The sequence below is a fragment of the Bidens hawaiensis genome, unplaced genomic scaffold, assembly GCF_021521415.1.
Source record: "Bidens hawaiensis isolate Kalapana, Puna unplaced genomic scaffold, B.hawaiensis_p1.1 tig00014352_1, whole genome shotgun sequence".
In the NCBI taxonomy this organism is placed as follows: domain Eukaryota; kingdom Viridiplantae; phylum Streptophyta; class Magnoliopsida; order Asterales; family Asteraceae; genus Bidens; species Bidens hawaiensis.
In genome coordinates, this window is record NW_027492240.1 from 513445 (window position 1) to 520045 (window position 6601).

Below are 6601 nucleotides of genomic sequence, written 5' to 3' on the forward strand. Positions count from 1 at the left end.
ATTGGAATAACACCAGCATTGACGTAGAAAAACTTCTCAGTCCAGTCATGAAGGCTCTTAAAAGTGACAGTAGAGCATTTAACCTTCTGACTGCGCGGAGTAAACGAAAACCAAGAATCTTGAACCTTTGGTTTATAGAAATATTGAAAGCGGCGAGGAGTAGGCTCTTCGCGCTGAGTTTTGCACATAAACTCAAAATGAGTCATGCGCACCAACCCAAAACGGTGAACTTGGGATATGTGAATCCCATAAAATTGAAGGAGCGCACCTATAAACCTTGTCATCAGAAGACGAAGGTTACAGTGAGTAAGAAAATGAGAATATAGAGAGATATAGCCGGCAGGAGGATCCGCAGCCGTCTGCCCGGCTGCCGGGAGCAGACAACCATACTCAGGGAGAAAACCCTGAGAAGCAATGAGACTATCAAGCTCAGGCTGTTTCAACTTGCAGGGGATCTCGTCCCATCTTTTCGCCGTTTTATTCTTTCCCCCCTCCTCCGACGAAGCCTCGGCAACCCGAGTACCCTTGCCGGTTTTCTTCAAAGTAGACATAACCACTGATTTTACACGGCCTTTACTAGGGGAAATTGTGGTGTCTGGGTTATCAGACATACAATTGCGAATCGAACAATATGGTTACTTTAAGCACGGAATTCAGGGACAAAGACGAAAGCTTTTAATCGGAATGTAAATGATAGGCAAAAGCTCTGAAAATGACAGTGGAGATGAAGAAAAAACCGTTCAAAAGGTTTGGTTTTATAGGCCCAGGAGAGAGAGAGAGAAACAAGTAATAATCAGATCTACGCTCACGCGCCCCCACTCGCAGGCGTAGGTCAACATAAGCGCGACACGTGTTCCTGACACTGTATGAGGAGACGTGAAAAGCCGCTGTAGCACCTCGAGCACACGAAAGGTCTGACACATAACGTCTCCATCTCTGATGCATGTCAACACCAACCAACCACGTGCATTGACGATTCGTTTTAACCAAAGGGATGGAATTTCGCGCAACGCGCGTACAAGAAAAGAAAAAGAAAAAACAAGCCCTATTGAAAAAGCAAACTATTAAGTCTAATATCTATCTTACCTCGCTCGCGCGAGACAAGACACACATTAGACTGGGGGGCTTGAAGAGGTATGCACCTGCCTTAACATCGAGCAGGGCGGGTCAACCCACAAGATATACACAAGAGGCTTGAAATCAGGATGTCATGAAGACACAAAGCCAAAACCTATGCGCAAGCGCATGAAACATCTGCGCGTGGCGCATATCACATATGCGCAAGCGCATGAAACATCTGTGAGAATAAAGAGAAGAACTTGCGCATCCCCGGGATAGGCGCATAAAGGCCGCGCGTAAGCGACACACAACAAATGAGACAATAGTCTAATCCAAATCAGGATAAGGACAACCATGATTATACTCATCAGGAAACCTTCCAGAATGTATCTTTTAAGGAATAAAGAATGTGCTGATGTTGACAGCTGCCAATGAAGGGTGGACAACTCAGCAAAGCCCATGTGCCACCACGTGATGGCACATGGGTCAGGTGAAATACCTTGGTCAGAGAATAATCAATAAAAAAGCACCAGGTGTCCTAAGTACACGTGGCGCGAAGCAATAGGAGGAGGCCAAAAAGGCCCTAATTGGGTCTGAGCCCAGTCATTGGAAACCCTAATACTATAAATACCACACCACCTCCACAGTTGGAGGGAGCAGGAAAATATACTCTAAATCCTTTACTCATTTTCACATCCTGATTATCCCATCCTACAATATCTGATTCTCACACCGGAGGGTTACCCCAAAGAGGACCCCTCTGTCCCTTTCTGAGGGGTAAGCTCACGGTGCTGTTCGTTTTGTAGGTGGAAGAACTCGTATCTCGGAAAACCATCGGTGATATAGCACACTCGTACCCGAGGGACGTTGATCGTATACAAGTAAGTCGATCCACGCTTCTTCAACAAGGTGTGTTAATTTTTATAATAATAATAATAATAATAATAATAATAATAATAATAATAATAATAATAATGTAATGAGTTTATTGGTTGTAATAGGAGACTGCATGGTTCAGTTTTGGGCTAACAATGAACCAAAATTCGGAATATTAGTTTTTGAGCTTTTGAAAACAGTTTGGTTTTAATATTTTTGGTTTTGGTTCGTTATCGTGTTTTCGGTTTAATTTGTCATTTGAATATGAAAAATTGAGTAGAAAAAAATTGGCTAAGGGGGTGTTTCGGATTCCTTATTTAACCTCCTTATAACTTATATAAGTGACTAAGTCATATGTCATAAGTTACAAAGTTGTAGCTTATAACCTATTCACACACAAAGTTTAACTTTTTCAAACACTTTATAACTTATAAGTTGTAAGTTATAGGTTATAAGTCATAAGGAGATAAAATAATCAATCCCAAACACCCCCTAAAGCAAATGAATTTGAGCATTAATGCTTTTGTTAGCTAATAAATGATTGATTATTACACATTTTAGCTAAAAAGTTTGAGCATCCATGATTCGGTTTTGGGCTAATACTGAACCAAAAACCAAAATGTCGGTTTTTGAGTATTTGAAAATTGTTCAGCTTTTTCGTTTTTTTTTTTTTTTTTTTTTGCATTTGCTCTAGGTTTTTTTGATTTTGTGATTTGAGTTTGAAAACTTTGGTTGAAAAAAATTGGCTAAAACTAATGAATTTGAGCATCAATGTTTTTGTTAGCTAATAATTGATTGATTATTACACAATTTAGCTTAAAAATTCGATTTTGGGCTAATAATGAAACAAAACCAAAATGTCGGTTTTTGAGTTTTTGAAAAAATTTCAGGTTTTTTTTTGTTTGGTTTTGGTTTGCGCTAGGTTTTTTCTGTTTCGTCATTGAGGTTGAAAATTTGGGTCGAAAGAATTGGCTGAAGCTAAGTTAAAAACTAATTGATTATTACACATTTTAGCTAAAAATTTGCGTTAAGCTATATATATTAAACTATTATATTTACTAAAAATTATTAATAAAGAAATCTATAAGTTTGGTTAGGTTTTTGTCGGTTTTAGTTACACACAAAACTGAAACCGAACGAAAGTTCTGCTTTACGCAAATGTAAAACCAAAATGTCGGTTTTTGTTTCAGTATGGTCATAATCGCATTAGTTGTTGACCAAGTAAGGTTACTCTTATATACAATAATTAAGGTTATGATACGAGGTATTATATTATTGTAATCGAGTTTTGACCTGGTTTCTTGCTTATAATAACACGAGAGTTCATTCTAAATCATGTGTTTATTTATGTTTCTGATTATCAATTCGTTCTTAAAGGTGTTCACGGGCCATCAAGATCATAAAATCTGTGTGTGGAAATACGACGAGAAACATAACACAATCAAGGTTATAGCGGTTTTACCTACGCTTAATGATCGTCTTACAAAGCTTGTGTTCGCAAAAAACTACGTTAAAATACGGCGTCATAGGAGGTGTACTTGGGTGCACCACGTGGACGCCGTTTCAGCCTTGGCGTTGTCGAAAGACGGGGAGTTGGTTTACTCGGGTTCGTGGGATCGGACGTTTAAGGTGTGGCGGACGTCCGATTTTAAGCGTTTGGAGTCCGTTTGGAATGCGCATGATGATGCTATTAACGCTGTTGTTGTGTCACATGATTGGTATGTTGAGATAAATATAACATTTTAGTAAATGACACATTTGGAAATTATATGGTAATTATGAAGAGAAGAATATTTAAACAAGAGATTTAGCTAGCGATGAGATCGGTCGAAACCGGTACCGAAAATCACAAATATTTTTACAGGTACATGTATCGAAATTTTCGGATCGATACAAATATTAATGCAAAATTTGTGAAATATCGTACTAAAAACTTGGTATTAATTCGGTACCGGTACCATTACTACCAATACCAAATATGCTCATCCCTAGATTTAGCTACAACAAAACCGTTAATAGTCGCACTTCTCTTCATGATTTAGCCTTTTGTAAGTTTTTTTAGAAAGTTAAACCCTCGTTGCGACTTTAATGAGGAGCTCCCCCCCCCCCCCCCCCCCGTGAGTTACCTATTTCGAGGGGAGTGTTAAAAAACCGAACCTGAATTATCCGAAATTTTTATATCCAAAATATTTTTTTTAAGTTAGATATTTCAGATAGATAAATTTTCTGATAAATTTTGAATGATTTTTAGATATTTCGACTCATATAATTTCTGGATAGTTTGGATATATTAATGATATTTCGGACAGTTTTCGTATATTGGAAATATGTTTCCTTCCAACTTTTTTAAAACCTTTTAGATGATAAAAAATATTTTTAAATTTCGGATTTATTTTAAGTTTGATGCCATATTTTTATTGAGTTCGCTATCTTGGTTGCGAGCTACGCAACCAAAATAGTTTAAAAGTGTACTTAAAACGCTAATTTTTTTATTAGACCACCTAAAAAAAGTGACAAGACAAATGTATATAATGTGTATATCAATTTGTTTTAATGTTTACACGGGCTCTGCGGACCGGAAAATCAAAGTGTGGAGGAGAGACAGCGGAGAGAAAAAAACATAAGCTAGTGGACACATTAGAAAAACAAAAATCCGCGGTGAATGCTTTGGCTATAAGCACCGATGGGTCGGTTTTATACTCAGGCACTTGTGATCGGTCGATAATTGTATGGGAAAAAGGTGGGGGTGGTGGCGGTGATGGGCGGCACATGGTGGTGGCTGGTGCACTTAGGGGACACACTAAGGCCATTTTGTGTCTAGTGGTGGTAGATGATGTTGTGTTTAGTGGGTCAGCAGATAAAACAATTAGAGTATGGAGGAGAAGTATTGGTGGGAAAAAATATTGGTGTTTGAGTGTGTTGGAAGGGCATAAAGGTTCAATAAAATGTTTGGCTGCCGCAGTGGAGAGTTGTACATCTGGTAGTAGTGGTGGTACATCTTATCTAGTTTATGGTGGGAGTTTAAATGTGGAAATTATGGGTACCTTTTCTTTAGATTTCATTACTTTTTTTTTGTTATAATATGTGTGATTATTATATGTTTTGTGGATTTAATTTGTAGATAGGATTATAGGAGAGTGATGTTTATTTTCCTTTCTTTTCCTAAAGGTTTGATGATTAACTTGTAGAAAACAGGATGTCAAAGTTTACCTTAAATTATGATTTATGATTGAAAGACAGATTTGTAGTTTGAGAACATGCTGATATTTTGAATAGATTAAATATTGGGAAAATTCTAAAAATATTCTTTTTCTTCAAACTGAATTCTTGTTTGGTCCCCTTTCAAACATGTTGCCGGTGACATGTCGTTTAGTCGTCATGACGAGTTTCTCATCTAACAAGAAGATGATACATGTCATCAAGAAAGAAAAACACGGTGGCTCAAGCAAAAAATGTGTCCCAATAGGAAATTTAATTAAAAACATCTATGGCTCCCGACGGTAATTTGAAAAATCTATTCGTCCCGATAAAAAATTTGGAAATAGGCATCCCTACCAAACATGGGAACACAAATTTATGTGGCCTCAGACCAAATATTTGGCAAATATGTTGGGCCGACTTCTTTGTTGACAAATGCCGTCCTCTATTTGCACAACAAAACTCGTGATCCGGCCTAAAACAACACATAGTCGGCAACATGTTTAGGGGGACATTTCATGAATCTCTCTTAATGGGACATTTTATGAACTTTTTCTTAAATATTAATCAAATTTGTGGAAACAAATATTTGTTAGAAATCACTTGTTTAGAGGTGGGTAAACTATTAAAATATAGACGTATATTAACATTTTATCTATAAAAAACTTAAGAAATCTAATTTGTAGCATTAAAGAAATATCAGTCAAAATTGATAATCACCGATTCGACAAAAGTAAAAAGTTTAACGTCTATGTGATATTTTCAAACCAGATAACTCAAAAACCTCTAAACCTACTCATAAATCTACACTTTTATTCATCAAGAGAATAGAAATCTTAATCACTTTAAATAAACACATTTTTTTACACACCTTGATACTTTAATCTTTGTTTTAGGTTTTATAAATAAAGTAGTTACTTTTAGAAATATTATTCTTTTATTTAAAACCTATCCGTTTTCTAAATGGAGCCTAATCTTTGTGGTTTCGTGCAAAAACACCAACTCTCCAAGAACTGAGGGGCAACGTTATCATGTTTTTTGGCCCAACAAAGGTTTTCATAATTTGTGGCCCAAAACAACTAGATTTCACTTTTCAGTGTGCATTAAACGCAACATGAACTAATTTCTTGCATATGCTTATGCATCATAATTTGTTCTAATGACAATTAGGCATCATTGACACATCACACATACTTTAGATTATATGCATTCCTTTAAAATTAAACATTTACAATGCGAATTTTCCAAAAGATGATTCTTGTTTTTAATGGATGATGATTATGTATCCAAGTCTTTGATTTCACTTCCAATATCGGATGTGGTTCAACCCGATTTCTTCTCCCTTCTCGTATCTGGTCACCCAAATCGCAACACACACACACGCCAAGAGTTTTTTGGACAACATACGTGCTATTTTCTGATCTCCTACACCAGTTAGGCGTTTTAACGTATTTTCAGTTTAGTCCGT

At 36.7% G+C, this 6601-nt stretch overlaps 1 pseudogene; it reads left to right on the forward strand.

Moving 5' to 3' along the window:
* Positions 1-3237: 3237 nt before the first annotated feature.
* On the forward strand, positions 3238-5076 carry LOC143546475 (protein JINGUBANG pseudogene; annotated as a pseudogene).
* The last annotated feature ends 1525 nt before the right edge of the window (positions 5077-6601 follow it).